Source organism: Scylla paramamosain, chromosome 4 (genome assembly GCF_035594125.1).
Source record: "Scylla paramamosain isolate STU-SP2022 chromosome 4, ASM3559412v1, whole genome shotgun sequence".
NCBI lineage: Eukaryota > Metazoa > Arthropoda > Malacostraca > Decapoda > Portunidae > Scylla > Scylla paramamosain.
The window spans coordinates 32,913,291-32,930,169 of NC_087154.1; the positions used below are offsets into that span (position 1 = coordinate 32,913,291).

At 44.3% G+C, this 16,879-nt stretch overlaps 1 non-coding gene across 1 annotated transcript; it reads left to right on the top strand.

The window, feature by feature from the left end:
- Nucleotides 1-368: 368 nt before the first annotated feature.
- Trnae-cuc (transfer RNA glutamic acid (anticodon CUC)) lies at nt 369-440 on the top strand. The gene has a single exon. It is a non-coding gene; the product is annotated as a tRNA-Glu (tRNA).
- The last annotated feature ends 16,439 nt before the right edge of the window (nt 441-16,879 follow it).

The following is a 16,879-nucleotide window of genomic DNA, read 5'->3' on the forward strand; positions in this document are numbered from 1 at the left end:
AAGACTCATGAATATCAGAGTTAGGAAGAAAAAGAGAAAGGAGCGTGTATCATACTGAGGGTGTATTGAAGAGTAACGATAGACCCACCTCACACTGCCACGTGTATCACAGCCCATTCATTTCCAGACGTCGAGCCGATAATGAAAAGGGGATTTACTGCGTCATGCTCCCGCCCTTCCTCCCGTGGCCCTGCCAGGCAGGCGCCTCTCTTGTAATTCCGTCGTTAAACTAATCATTGCATACAAAGCCTGTTTATAAAGTTAGAGAGAGAGAGAGAGAGAGAGAGAAAGAGAGAGAGAGAAGGGCGGGGGAGGGAGAAAGAGAGTAAGAAAGATAATAAATCACGCATAGTAACAAGAATGCATAGTCCCGTGTGGTCTAGTGGCTAGGATACGCGGCTCTCACCCGCGAGGCCCGGGTTCGATTCCCGGCACGGGAAGACTTTTTTTTTATCAATTTTATTTCATTTTTCTTGTAAATCTAAGCTCCAATTTTAGAAACAGGACACAAAATGAAGATGTTGCTTAGAAGTCAAATTTAGAATGATACATTATGATACATGCGCGTGATCATGCATCAAGTTAGCGTGACGAAACCGAAAATTGACAAAGGCAACTAATCCACGTGAGCTGCAGAAAGTAGAGTGGAGGAACAGGAGCCGTGAAGCGACACCCGTCCATTTAAGGTCTGAAGGACACAGTCAAGCAGAAAGAAAAAAAAAAAGATGAAACGATGTGACAGGAAAGTAACGTGGAGGGAAGGGGGAGGCAGGGAGTGGGGCGACGTGCTGGGCTGCGGCAGGTGCTGGGCAGGTGATAGGCGAAACCTTTACAGATAAACAAGACGGCGGCGGTGGGCGTGCGGGTCGATGGGCGGCGAGCGGCTGTGTTACTGTTGTGTTGCCAAGGTCGACTGCCGGAATGTTTATCGTGGAGGGCCGGCCGGTGATGTGCGAGGCAAGAAGTGACGTCCGGTGTTTGCATGTGCTTAGGAGGGTGACGGGGCTATTCGTAAGAAATACACCGTACTCTTCATCATATTTGTCTTACAGTGGTGGGACATATATCGCCTGGTCTTGATTTTATCCAGGTGTATAATAATAGGCACACACACACACACACACACACACACACACACACACACACACACACACACAGCCATTGAATGTATGTGCATTGCTATGGAACATATATATATATATATATATATATATATATATATATATATATATATATATATATATATATATATATATATATATATATATATATATATATATATATATATATAACAATTTGTGTTGTATTGCCTGTCGAGCGCAGCTTTGAACATCTATTATATTTTATGAATATTGGAAAACCTTTCAAATTTGTCGAATAGCTTTGTTTTCTTGTTAATTCTACACATCACTTTACTATTTCGCTTAACTACCAGAGTGTGAAAATGTGTATTTGCATGTCTGCCAGTCTGACTGATTGCTTGCCTTGTATTTGTCTGCATCTGTCTGTGTTTGTGCCTTTCTGACTGGCTGTAACTCTAACTCACTTTTATTTCTATGGTAACTATGGTAATTCTTTGTTAGTATTCAGAGCCATTGTAAAAATATTTTATATAGACACAGAAAATAGTGAATACGTTATTAACTTTACCTTTTTATAAGCTACAAAACAAATTAAATGTCCAAAATATTGCATAAATGAGAACTGTCTGGTATTGAAAAGGTTAATATACATATTTGCCTCTGCGTCTGCTTGTATATCTATCTGTCCTTGCGTTCATTATCAGGGATCCAAATTCACAGTACGATCTCCATTCAAAGGATTCTGAAAATACCACTTGTCTATAAGTTAAGGTTCTGGGAGCTAAGAAGTAAATATACACATCTGTCTGATTGTATGTCGATTGGCCTTGCGTTCACCATCCAAGCTCCAAAGTCACACAATCATCGCCATTCAGGGACTCTGAAAATACCAAGAATTATAAAGACACGTGGCTATGAGTCAGAAGGGAGAGGAAAAGTCCGTTGCTGTTGCTTGTGTTGCGTCGTGGGTGTGGTGGGCGTGGCGTGTCACTGCTGGTGGCGGCTAAGGGTGCAAAGGGTCCGGCAGGCTGCACGTGGCGGGCCTCGGGGGAAGGAGGAGTGTGGCAGTGAGGGCAAAGGTCGAGGTAAATGAGTCGAATATTCCAGGCTGCGTTAGTCAATATATGCAAATTGTGCTTCTAAGAATGATTAGGAATGATGCAGCTACCTGGAATTCCTTGCAATCTATACTCAAGGCTTGTTAGTTTATATTTATGTGCAGTGCTATAGATAGATATATCAAGGTGGGGATAGTATTTACTGTAGTTACCGACCCCCCTTTTGTCTTTCCATCGCTGTACCCAGTAGTGGTCTGGCTGGGACGAGAGAGAGAGAGAGAGAGAGAGAGAGAGAGAGAGAGAGAGAGAGAGAGAGAGAGAGAGAGAGAGAGAGAGAGAGAGAGAGAGAGAGAAAGAGAGAGAGTATAGTATAGCATTCTTGCTTGACGAATCACTGATGCTTACCTTTTAATTTCCCATTCATAGGGAGGATAGGGGATGACACACACACACACACACACACACACTTAGAGCATAAACAAGCGGCAAGTGATGATTATACTGTCCTTGTTCTGCAGTGGTATAATGTCCTTGCAGCCTCGCCTCTGGGACGTGCTGTGATACCTTGATAAGCCTGTGTGTGTGTGTGTGTGTGTGTGTGTGTGTGTGTGTGTGTGTGTGTGTGTGACGGGTGAGTCCTGCGGGAAATCTCTGGCATACATTTCTTGGCGCTGGGCCCGACACGCAAGGACGAGCGGAGACTAATGGTGGGCAGTGTGTGTGTGCTGTATCTGGGTTATGCTGTGTTATGGCCTGCCTTCCTGCCTGCTGCTTGCTCTCTCCCTCCCTCTCTCTCTCTCTCTCTCTCTCTCTCTCTCTCTCTCTCTCTCTCTCTCTCTCTCTCTCTCTCTCTCTCTCTCTCTCTCTCTCTCACACACACACACACACACACACGCTTTCAAATTTAGAATCGAGGTTGTGTTTTACTGCAGTGGCCGGAAAAAACCTGTGGCCAGACCAATCTTTCAGGCCAGCCGGGTGGTGACCGCAGGACAGAGGAAGGCAGCGCTCCACTGGGCTCCCAAACCGCTAGTGGTCCTCTCCTGCTAATAGGTTTTCTGTGGACAACAATGGAATGGCATTTTTTTCTCCAAAATAACTCGAGTTCTTCAGAGTTGTCGGGCATTGGTGGAGCGGTGGGTCTTAACGAGCAGCGGGAGGGCGCCGACCAAGACAGGAGGGAGTTTGTCTGTCAACCTCGTGGGAAGACAGACTTTTTAAATAACTTGATTCGATGTGAATCTTTGTTCTCTTATTGTTCGACTCTGCCGAAAAGGAGACACGAGACTCGCTTTAACGGGAGTCGACATCTGGTTGACTGTGAACTTTGTACATAGAAAAGTTGTATTTAGTTGAATTTACGTATATTTACAACTAGGATATACTCCAATACATCACCGCCTGAAATCTAAGTTCTGCCGATAGCGCCATCCACGAGTAGAAGGTATTCGAACCGAAGTAACAAGACTGCTCGTCCTCCGCGGCAGTGTGGCGGGAAGTTGTGTAAGTGTTATTGGCTCCGTGTTGCTCCCTGACTCCAGGACGAGACCAAATTAGTCTGTGATATGTAAGTCTTCAACAATTTGTGAACCAAACGAGTGACGTGTGTGTGTGTGTGTGTGTGTGTGTGTGTGTGTGTGTGTGTGTGTGTGTGTGTGTGTGTGTACGGTCTTGTCATATTTTGCAATATATCCCTCACTCGACATCACTGAATAACCTAATGTAACTTCCTACTTTCGCTCTAGTGACCTCTCTTGGGAATTTCAAATACTCGGAAGTAATATCAGATAGACTCTATTTTCCTCATCTTTCTTAATGGCAGAGAAAACGTTGGCATCATTCATCATTAAAGTGACGGAGGAAGCAAGCTAAGCCGCTACACTTTCCGAGAGGAGTGAAGCAATTCCGGGAAGCAAAAATGATGCTGCGAGTTTCATTTTATCGCGAGATGCACAAGGAAATTTTGCTGTTATTTTTTTTTTATTTATTATTATTTTTTTTTCGTTAAATCACAACAAACTTGAGAATTTATTCCATTCATACCCTCACCACAATCCCTGTCCGAATCGTGAACTGCGTGATATAAACAACCTCTAGCATTAATTCCTGGCGCCTTTATGGGTTACTGTTTACCTTCCCCAGTACTCCAGGACAGGTGTTACTTGTCTCACCGTCTGTCACTCACCTGGCCTCCCCGAGTGACGCGTGACAACCACCCATTCACAGTACCTATTACATCCCCTCTACGTGGGTACTAACAGGAGTTTTAGACCGTATATAACACGCTACCCACCAACCTCTCTCTCTCTCTCTCTCTCTCTCTCTCTCTCTCTCTCTCTCTCTCTCTCTCTCTCTCTCTCTCTCTCTCTCTCTCTCTCTCTCTCAGCCAATATCACCGTGACGTTTTCGCTCGCTGGTTGCCATGGTGACGCAAGACCTTCCCTCACATAGGCTCCCTCCTCGGCTTTTGTTTACATAAGGCCAGCCGCTTTGACGGAAGTTTCTTAAGTCGCTCCAAGTCAAGTAGTGGTTTTTGTATTGTGTTGTACCGCGGGAAGGAGCGAAAGAAAGGAGAGGAAGTGTCAGGAGGGTGTTAGCGAGACAGACAGAGAGAGAGAGAGAGAGAGAGAGAGAGAGAGAGAGAGAGAGAGAGTGAGTTCTATTATCTTGCACGTTTCAGGATATGGTAAGAATGATGAAATATTGCAGGGTGAAGGAGAGAGAGAGAGAGAGAGAGAGAGAGAGAGAGAGAGTATTACGAGAAAGGAGGAAGAGAAGAAATGTTATAAAGGACAAGCAGGAAATTCCGAAATAATGAAGAGTGAATACGAAATATTTTGTAAAGCTATTAAAAAGTAAATATAAATGAAAAGCAGGAAGAATTCTAGTATAGCAAAGAATAAGAGGAAAGACTTAACTCAAAGTACATAAGAAAAAAAAAATATGAATAAAAGAACTACAAATAAAAGTTGATGAAGATACAACGTGGAAAAAACAAAAAAATAAAACAAGTAAACCCCCTCAAAAAAAAAGACTAGTCACAAAATAACAACAGGTAAAAAAAAAGAAAAAAATGTGTCAGTAGAAAACGGAGGAAGGTCATAAAGCCGATGTCAGATAGAGAGAGAGAGAGAGAGAGAGAGAGAGAGAGAGAGAGAGAGAGAGAGAGAGAGAGAGAGCAGATAATCAGATGGAACAGGATAAGCAGATAATGAAGGAAGTCAGCTGTATAAAGAACGTCAAAGCACATCATTTGCAGGAGGATTTTCTGACTGTGTTGCGATGTCAAAGGTGTGACGGTTTGAGGAAGAAGAGGAGGAGGAGGAGAAGGAGAGAAACTAATGGAGGGAATGTAACAAAGTGAGAAGCAGGAGGTGGCAAGGTAATGGAAAATGAGGAAGAGGAAGAGGAGAAAGAGAAGAAGCAAGGAAGGAGGGAAGGCAACATGATGTGAGGACAAGGAACAGGAAGCGTGGTGAGGGAGAAAGGTGAGAAGGAAAGGAAAGGAAAACAAACGCGAGGGGAAGAAAAGCCTAACAAGTTTCCAGTTATTATTGTTGCTTTCTTAGAACGCGGTAGGGAAAAAGAAAGACAAAGAAGCTCAAAGGAAGGAAGAACAAACACCACCAGATCTTTTGACTGTCAGGATGCTGTGTATGATCAAGTATGATATCGAAACTGAAGTCAAAAACCTTAAATAGTAAATACGAAGGCAAATTAGGGTTGTAGAAAGGGATGAAGGCTAGAATATGAGAAAAAAGCGAACAGAGGAACGAGAGAGAGAAAAAAAAAAAAAGAGATTGAGAGTTACGCACATAATTAACAGGAAATACGAGAAACACGAGAGAGAAAAAAAGGAGAACCAAACGATATTACTGGAAATTAATTCAGCTGGGTGATTAATATTCCTGTTATGTCTCCTCCTGACAGAAGGGAAGGGAGCGGGGACTTCCCTTCCCCTTTCCGGGCGAGGGGAAGATGCTACAGCAGGGAATGATGATAATGAAGCTCGTGTGGTGATGCTGCCGTGCTGACACTGATGCTGAAGCCTGCCGGTAATTGAGTCACGGCTGTCTATGGTGACTGAGGCAAAGTAAAACACATTTTTGTATACATGATGCTCCTGTTTATTATTTTTTTTCTTTATCTCTCTCTCTCTCTCTCTCTCTCTCTCTCTCTCTCTCTCTCTCTCTCTCTCTCTCTCTCTCTCTCTCTGCTTTATTTCATTCTGTCCTTCCTTCCTTCCTTTCTTCCTTTTTTCTGTCTTTTTCTTTCTCCTTCATTCATTCTTTCCTTCCTTCCTTCCCTTCTTCCCTCCCTCCTTCGCTCCCTCCCTCCCTCCCTCCCTCTCCCCCCGTACCTCAACGACAAACTCCTTGCAAAACACAAACTATATACAATTACCACTTGGTCGAATCTTGCTCCCACAATGCCACCTACCTTTGTGTCTCCAGTTCCCGCCTAACACTGCTGTCCGTCCGTTTTGCCTCTTGCTTCTCGCACCTCTGCTATGCCGTACCTCCCTTCTCACTCCCTTCTCGCTCCTCGCCGCCGGTCCCGTCTTGCCTCCGCCACAGTCATTTGGAATTCTGTGGCCGCGCTGTAGTTGGAGTTGTCTATAGCTAAGACTTTCCTGCCCCGTTCCCTTGGTTCGTACACAAGGAACGTGGCGGTGGTGATGGTGGTGGTGGTGGTGGTGGTGGTGGTGTCGTCCTTAAAGGCTTCTTCTTTCACTTTCTTTCTTCCTTCACCTCCTCGACATTCTTCTTGTCCTTGTTCTCCTCCTCCTTCTCCTCCTCCTCTTCCTGCTCGACACCTTCCTTCGCCTCCTCCTGGTCCTCGTCTACTGCTTGTTCTTTGTAATAACTGCAGGATTGAGACGTAGTAAGAGATGGACTCCAGGGGTAACAATGTATTAAGGAGCGGCTACCCGCTTGCCGGCTGGAGCTGAACTGGCTCCATACAGAGAGAAGCTTCCGAAATCAACTAGTATGAACTAATACATAAACCAATACATGAAGCAGTGAATGACAAGTAGTACTTTGGTAGTAACAATTATAACACTCCTCCCTTTTTTTAAAAAAAACTCAGGTTAGAAACCATAAAATCAAGTTTACAACCAAAATGTTAAAAAAGATACAGAAGATACTAAAACTTATCAATTAGAAAGACTAGAAAAAAAAATATTCGATACAAGTTATAAGAAACGCTAAAACCCGCAAACACGAGACAAAAAACAAAATAAACATAGTAACTAAAACTAGCAAAAGTAATACAAAACTCCAACAATTAAAATAGTTAACACAAGTGAAGCAAGAGACCTAACATTTTATTTCCAAGCTATCTGCAAACGATCTGGCTTCTGGCGCAGTCTCTCAGAACGGCGCAGTGTTTCCCTCTCCAACGGCTGCTGTTGTGGCGGCAATCCAGGTTCGAACTCTTGACTTGAGGTTAACTCTCGTTCTTGAATTTGATCCGGCGCGTTGCTGTTGTGTGCTCCGGACTGCTTCGAAACTCCTGCCTTTAGGGGCGACACGCTGCCTGCCGGTGCCGAACCATGTTTCTGAATTCCTGCTCCATTTGTGAGGTCCATGGGAGGTGGTATGGCATCATCTGCGTTAACCGTCTCGCCCTCTATGCTTACTCTTCTCCTCACATAGTCGAGATGACGTCGTACAGTCCTCCCATCTAGCAACTGCACCTTGAAAGAAACAGGACCGGATTTTTGGACAATTACGCCTGATAGCCATTTTTTCCCTGGAGAAAAGTTTACTACATAAACTAATTCTCCCACTTTAAATTCCCTATGCCGCGCTTTCTGATCATGGTAGTACTTTTGCATTTCTTGCTTCTTCATAACTCTATCCTGGACATCTGGATGCAGTAAGTCTAAACAAGTTTTTAATTTTCTTCCCACTAAAAGCTCAGCAGGGGAAACTCCTGTGGTAGTCTGAGGTGTTACTCGATACCGTAACAGAAACTTGCTAATTCTGGATTCCAATGAGCCTCCTGTTAATCTTTTAAGAGAATTTTTAAAAATTTGAACTGCCTTTTCCGCCAACCCATTGGATGCTGGATGGTAGGGAGATGTCTTTATGTGAATGATACCATTTTGTTTTAAGAAAGCTTCAAACTCTTCGCTACAAAAATTGGTACCATTATCTGTTACCACCGTGTCAGGTAGTCCTTGTGACCCGAATGTAACTTGCAACTTTTCAATAGTTATAGATGAAGTGGCTGACTGTGTAGCGTGAACATCCATCCATTTGGAATGGGCATCTATGATGACGAGGAACATCTTACCCATAAACGGCCCAGCGTAATCCAAATGTAACCTGGACCAGGGTTTTAGTGGCCACTCCCATGGCTGCAAAGGAGCGTCTGGGGGAAGATTTCTCACTTGTTGGCACTGTGAACATAGTTGTACTGTTGACTCAACATCTTTATCTATATTGGGCCACCACACATGACTACGCGCAATACCTTTCATGCGCGAGACTCCTGGATGCGTTGCATGTAGCTCAGCCAACACATTTTTTCTAGCTATCTGAGGCACCACCACTCTTGATCCCCACAAAATTATTCCATCTTGGACACTTAATTCGTGCCTCCTTCTAAAAAAAGGCTGAAGTGTTTCCTCTGCTATATGTCCAGGCCAACCGTACAGAATGTGATCTCTTACCTTCGAGAGTGTTGAGTCCTTATCCGTCCATTGCCTTAACTCTCTCGACGTGACGGGTGTCTGGTCTAGTCTCTCCAACACGCATACCACATCACCGGGGACTGGAGTCACCTTGGGGAATTCAGGGAGAGGAAGGCGACTCAACCCATCAGCATGTACTATATTTTTCCCTGGTTTGTGGGTGATAGTGTATTCATACGCCGATAGTGTTAGCGCCCAGCGTTGGATACGACTTGATGCCATCACAGGCACTGGGCGAGTTTCATTAAACAGACTTTTAAGTGGCTGATGGTCTGAAATGATCTCAAAATGGCGGCCATACAAGTAATTATGAAATTTCTTAACACCAAATATTATTGCCAAACCTTCTTTCTCTACCTGAGCATACTTGCGTTCAGCTATGCTCAGGGATCGGGATGCGAAAGCAATCGGTTTCTCCTCTCCAGACTCCAAACGGTGTGCAAGGACTGCTCCCAATCCGTATGGTGACGCGTCACAGGTGAGCAGGAGGGGCTTGCTGCTGTCATAATGCACCAACACCTTGGAGCTCGCCAACAGTTGTTTCGATGTGGCAAGGGCACGCTGCTGTTCTGGTCCCCATTGCCATTCCACGTCCCGTTGCAGTAATCTGTACAAGGGAGCAAATACTGTGGAGAGATTAGGAATGTATCTGCCATAATAATTAACAAGCCCCAAATACGCCTTTAGTTCAGTGATGTTGCTTGGTGTGGGTGCCTTTATAACAGCTTGAACCTTGTCCTCGGACGGGTGCAGCCCTTCCGCATTAATTTTATGTCCTAAATATGTTACTTCTGGTGCCTGAAACACACACTTCTTTAACTTCAGTTTCACCCCCGCGTCATCCATACGCCTCAAAACTTCTGTCAGGTTACTCAGATGTTCCCTTTCCGTCTTCCCTGTCACTAATACATCATCCAAGTACACCACCACGTGAGGGATACCTTGCAGTAAGTTCTCCATAACTCTCTGGAATATTCCTGGCGCCGAGGAGACTCCGTATGGTAAGCGATTATATACGAATAACCCCTTATGTGTATTTATCGTTACATATTTTTTTGATTCCTCTTCCAGTGGTAGTTGTGAATAAGCATGTGACAGGTCTAATTTTGAAAAAGTCTTCCCTCCTGACAAATTTGCTAATAAATCCTCAACCTTCGGTATCGGGTAACTGTCCACTCTAGACACGCGGTTCACAGTCATCTTGTAGTCCCCACAAATACGTATGGATTTGTCTCCCTTAACTATCGGGACTATTGGCGCCGCCCACTCTGAGAACTGCACAGGTTCAATTACTCCATCGTTAACTAGCCGTTCCAACTCGTGCTCCACTTTGTCTTTCAAGGCGTAGGGCAACGGGCGAGCTTTGAAAAATTTGGGTTGTGCCTCCTTATCCACATGTAGGGTCGCCTTTGTGTTTCTGATGAGACCCAACTCCTCTTTGAAAACATTACTAAAACTGCGAATGACCTTATCACACTCTGACCGACAACTATAAACTGCAGCCCAGTCTAGCTTAATTTGTTTCAACCAGTTTCTCCCCATCAAACTCGGGCCGTCTCCATCCACTACCACCAACGGCAGAACTTTCGACTGGTTGTTATAATTAACCTCCACATTCACTTCCCCCATCACTTTCAATAAGTCTCCACTGTAGGTGCGTAACACTACGTCGGAATACTCGAGCACCGGCTTGCACGTATCCTTCCAGCTTTCTTCATACACTTTCTGACTTATAATGGACACCGCAGCACCAGTATCCACTTCCATGGGAATAGCCACCTTGTTAACTTCTGGGTGAACAATCACAGGTGGTTCACGAGCCCCCCGCACTGTATACAAGGTGTATTCTTCCCCAGTTGTCTCACCGTCCTCCTCTTCACCCTCAATCTTGTGCATTTTCCTTTCCATGTCTGCTTTATTTCGACACATCCTTGCCAAGTGTCCCACTTTCTTACATTTAAAACAGGTAGCACGTGCAAAATGACAGCTAGGAGCCACATGCGGACCCCCACACCTGTAGCACTGTGGTCGAGGATTCGTTCGCACCCACGGTGTCTCTTGAATTTTTCTTCCTTCCCCGCGCCTCTCCTGAATCTTGTTCACTTGACTGCTGCGGTACTCCCCAGCCTGTTGTAGGTCTTCAGTGTCTTTTGCCGCAGCCTCCATAGCCAGAGCAGTTGCCTCTGCCTTCTTGAAGTCCAAATTCCCATCTGCCAACAACCTTGCTTGTATTTTTCGGTCGTCAATTCCACACACCAGACGATCTCGTAACATGTCAGGTAGTTGGTTTCCGTACGCACAGTGCTCCGCTAATTTCCGAAGGTCAGTAATGTAAGAAGACACAGATTCAGTTGGTTGCTTGAATCGTGAGTTGAATTTAAAGCGCTTCATGATTACTGACGGTTTCGGGCACATGTGATTCTCCAACAGCACTTTGAGGTCACTGTACGACTTGTCGGCTGGCTTCTCTGGTAGGCAGAGTGACCTTATCACTTCGTAGGTTCTTGCTCCACAAACAGCCAATAAAGTAGATTTCTTTTTTTTCTCTTCAATAATGTCGTTGGCTTCAAAAAAATGCTCCAGCCGCTCCACATATTGAGTCCACACCTCGGCATCCTGGTTAAATTCTTCTACTTTGCCAATAAATCCCATCCTCGTCGCCAATGTAATAACTGCAGGATTGAGACGTAGTAAGAGATGGACTCCAGGGGTAACAATGTATTAAGGAGCGGCTACCCGCTTGCCGGCTGGAGCTGAACTGGCTCCATACAGAGAGAAGCTTCCGAAATCAACTAGTATGAACTAATACATAAACCAATACATGAAGCAGTGAATGACAAGTAGTACTTTGGTAGTAACAATTATAACATTCTTGTTCTTCTTGTTCTGTTTTTTTTTCTTGTTCTTGTTTTTCTTGTTCTGCTCTTCTTTTCGATGCCGTTCTTATTGATGTTCTTTTTACTCTTCGTCGTCGTCGTCCTCGTCTTCCTCCTCCTCCTCCTCCTCCTCCTCCTCCTCCTCCTCCTCCTCCTCCTCCTCCTCCTCCTCCTCCTCCTGACGTAAGCCTCCACTCTTAATTTACAGAAGACGCTTACGAGTACAACACGTATTTTTGTTGCAAAGGAAGGAAGTTGACCAAAAGCCACAAAACAAATTCCAAAGAGAGAGAAAGACTGAAGAAGAAAAAAAAAATCTTAAGTCCCGCTACACGCAACTCCCTTTAAGACGAGGTGAAAGAGTTCGAAAAAGACAAGTCAATTTAGTTTCTGAGGCACCCTGATACTCCCGCCCTCTCTTGAAGGAATCTAAGTCGTGTGAAGGTGGAAAACCGGACGAGAAGGAGAAAGGAGAAAAGGAGGAGGACTGCAGACTGGTCCAGATTTCTCTCTCTTGTAAAAGGAAAGAAGGGACGGAGTAAAGATACCGGTTTTATATTCCATTACGTGGCAAAATGGACAGGATAAGGATGAGAGTGAGCAGAAAATCTTGTGCATTGCAGGTAACAAGGGATGCGGGACGAGTTTATTGGAGTAGTAACCATGAAAATAGCAAGAGAAGCAACGTCGCAATGGTCTGTGAGAGACTGAGGAGAGTCAATTAAAGGAGGGGAATTGACGGGACGAGTACCCTTTGATTCCACCCTATTTAGAAGCGCTGTGAGGGGGAGCCAGGCACGGGAGACGTACTCCACACAGGGGCGATCGAGGCAGGTAGATTGAACTGAGATTTAAAGACCATTGGGCGACCACTGCTCATTCTGTAGAGATTCATCGAAAATTAGTAATTCCTGTCTATCAAACGACGATGCGAAATGTCATCACCAGCGATTGAGTGAGAGTGAAAGGAGACGCTGAATTCCAGAGTAAATTAATGACTAGGAGCTGGTAATAGAATCTTGTGGAGAGCCGCGGAACATCATTTTAACAAGCGTCTACAGAGAGAGAGAGAGAGAGAGAGAGAGAGAGAGAGAGAGAGAGAGAGAGAGAGAGAGAGAGAGAGAGAGAGAGAGAGAGACTACTAAAAATAAGATCGAGAAGCACCTCCCCATCGCCTGGATATCATACAACTTGATAGCATTCAGTAAATATTAAAGGGTGATAAAATTCTGAGCACCGCATTACTCCTTCAGGTTCACCAGGGCGGCACCAAGACCTCCTATCGCATTTATATTTATGCCATATTTTCCCTCTCACCTCCCCTCACCACACTCGGTCCGCGCCCCTCACTCCCCTAAGCAATATAATTCTCAAAACACTCCTGATCTTCCCTGTTTCTCCCTTTACTGTGGTCCCCGATGCTTCCTCGATTCCAGCCTTGAAAATAATCCACTGACATACTTAGGAATAATTCTCGTATATCGCCTTCAATACTTTTCTCTACTTTATTATTTTTTTTCATCTCACAGAACCCATTCAGTATACAAAATTACCTTGTTCGCCTAGACACCTTACACCTGCCTTGATACCTCCACGATTTCACTATTCATTGTAAGTTAGTCAGTCACAATATAGATGTGTTATTTTCTTTCACTTCTCTCTGCGCTTCCATTCGTCTTCAATACATATCTCGACTATGGTTTTTCGTATCACAGAACTTAGTTTACGAAATGCTTTTGTTCACCTAGACACCAATACCTAACTTTATACCTCCATCTTTATCTGCTCGTATCAGACCAGTCAGTCAAATACTCATACATCACTTTTTTTTTTTTTCTTTCTCACTCGATTTTAGTTTTTTTTCTTTCTTTTTCATATCATGGAACTTAATATGCAAAGTGCTCTTGTTCAATTATCTGCTTTGACAATTACATCACTATTCACGTGAAGCTAGTCACCATTATTTCCTTCCTCTCAGCGCTTTTATCTTTTACAGTGGCCTCAATCTGGTGTAGTGGTTCCTTGTTGCGTCGGTGTTCCTAGGAGCTTTGCAAGGGTCGCTGGGGATGGTGAGGCAGTAAGTATTGCCCTCCGCCTATCCTCTTTGCCTTGCTCATCTCTCTAAGTTTGTCCCACTGGCTTTGTGCTGTCCTGAGCGTCCTATTGTGATACATGTGTTGCATGTTGCTGCAAGGAAAGCATTAATACTCCGCTCTGTCCCAAAGGTCTGATGTTTACCGTGGAGGGACGAGGTACGAAGAGTGAGGTGATTAATCAGTTCATGTGTTATTTTTGTTACCTGTTTTTTGTTGTTATTATTGTTGGTTGGGAAATATTCATGGTGTGTGGGTGTGTGTGTGTGTGTGTGTGTGGGTGTGTGTGTGTGTGTGTGTGTGTGTGTGTGTGTCGTCGCTGATGTGTGTGAGGCACCTTATGGATGACCTAAGTATGTAAATGTGTAGATGTAGATTGGTAGATAGACGTATAAGTAAACACACACACACACACACACACACACATACACCATGAATCTTAACACTGGTACCAAGAAGCTCTACAACTGACATCCTCAATCATACCAGCAATATGCGTGTGTTCCTCGGCAGCAAGAAACCGACAAAGTTCGCAATCCTCGCTGGAAAGAAGAGGCTCAGCTGATATTCTCAATGACCCGTGTATTCGCTCTCTTCCACCTGGTATTCTCTTTCCTCCCCACTTCTCTTCACGTGTCACTCTTCATATCGCTTCAGGTTTTCCTCGTTTTCTCCCGCGAAAGTGTTTTGATCAGTTGATTGTCAAGTTTCCACCAAAAAGATATCCTCTTGTACGAAAAATACAGGTTCTCGTGGATAGTTTTCCTATGTGTCCCTGGTGGCGGTTCGATGCTCCGGAAGGGACAGGGAACAGGTACAGTGGCACGCAACAGGTGTGTACCCTTTGATACTAGCACAGCCGGAAGAAGGATTGAAAAATGTTGGCGATCAAAGTGTTCGTCGTTTTGTCGGATGTGAAACGTTTTACAGAAGCTCAAGTGAAGTGCTCCTCTGCCTGACCCTCGACGGTTGTTTTGCAGCGCACCGCCCTCGCCGTGCCGCGCGTGGCCATCACTGAATTTAAGTCCTGCTGGTGTACGCTGGCAGTTTTCCTCCAATCTTTTCCCAGGAAACTTTACAATTTTCTGGAGTTGGAGCGCCGGCATCGAACGCTAAGAGGGTTTACACTATCTTTTTTCTTTAGTTTCCATAATTTTATCACAACTCTCTTATGCCTTCCACGTAAAAGCAGCGCTGCACCGACCTTGCTCCCTGGCAGAAAGCAGCAAAGTTTAAAGAAAAGTTTCTGTCCCCAGGCTTTTGTTGTCCCTCCCAGTGTAGCCTTGCGGGCGTGTTTTCACTTTATACTCTTCTTTCTTGTTGCATTAATGTTACCGACGGAGAAGCTGACCCGATAAACGATAGATAGTTAGCACTGAGACCCGATTGAAGTTAACTTAATTCTGTAATGTCCTGCATCTTTTTTTTTATTGGTAATGTTTATATTTTCTTGCCTTTCTCAAACTTGAACATCTTGAACTTTGCTCTGTGGTTAAAACTTTGATGTTCTTGCGTCCCACGGCCTTGTTTCTGTGACGGAAGGTTGTCTTTTTAATTATTTACACAGGTGGAGAAAGGCCTGGGACTTCAGAGAGAGAAAGAGAGAAAGAGGGAGAGGGAGAGAGAAGAAGAGGAACAGGGAGAGAGAATGCAACCTGTGCTCCATCCGTTCTATAATAATAACATAAAGTGAATTCCAAATGCGAAAACAGTTTAGTTCCTGCGGCGAGTTGTTAGTGACTCTCATGAAAAAGTTTAAGTCGCGGAGAAAGGAGGGGAAAACAGAGGAAGGCAAATGGTTTTCAGAGTTTGTGTTTGATATCATTTTCCCCCCTCTCTCTCTCTCTCTCACACACACACACACACACACACACACACACACACACACACACACACACACACACACACACACACACACACACACACACACAGTCGGTCGTGATTTACTGGCATATTCCACAACAGTTAAGCGCAGTGCCGGCAGACGAATAATAACTTGCCGGAACACTGAAACGATGCAGGAAGTTACGATTCCGGATGGTGCTTCATGTTATGTTCTGGTGCTCGCTTGTTACTGAAACCCTAAATTTCATCATGCTTCCGTCGCTGTGTGGGTGTTTTCACTTCTCACTTCGGCAGTGTTACCAACATTCTTAAGGCCTTCTTGTCTTGCTGCTGGAACACTGCCAAGACTTAAACTTCTCTTCACGCAGTTACAGTGTTACCAGGACTTGAAAGATATAGGATCATAAGAACATAAGAAAATAAAGGAAGGTGCAAGAATCCGCCTGGCCTACACTCGGTAGTCCCTATATTATAAAACATATCTACCTATTTCTACCTGTCATCCTCATACACATGCTCTATCTGTTGGGATATTTGGCATATAGTAGTTCAGCATTACCAAGACCAGATTCGCGAGGTAGTATCAGGGTAAAGTCTCTTGGAAATTAAGTTTGATACCATGGCGTGTTAGCACTGTTGTTATGAAATGAAATTGAGAAACTGTGACGTCATATGAGAATTATGATAAAACAATTTAATGCTGGACAGGTTTTAGTATTTGTAAAGATTATAATTTCCAGGCTGCCTGACGGGAAAATACCAAGGTATAGATTTAACTTACTAGTTATTTTGTGTTAATGACCTCAGTGTTAATTGGATCCATAAATTTATTCATAAAACAATGAGCGATAATTATTTACATGAATTAGTCCTGTGTGTCATCAGGCCCAGAAAATATAGGCCGCTGAAGGGGAAATTAATAGTGGGCGGGAGGAGGTCGATGGGTGGGGGATGAGGCAGAGCGCCCTGGCCAGGTGCGGATGGCGGGAGTGGCTGGAGAGGAAGGTGCCTCTGGGCGATGAGGAGATTATCATCATGTTTGGGTTTAATATCGTACAAGAGTTGCTGTACGCTTCCCCAACTATATGTCAGAAAGTCTCGTGAAATGCATGTCTTTAAATCAAATACAGATTAATATATGCACTAAGGAACTGCTTTATAATCAATATTTCCGCACCTTGATGCGATAGAGGAACTGGTTTCCAGATACTGCTTTTTTGCT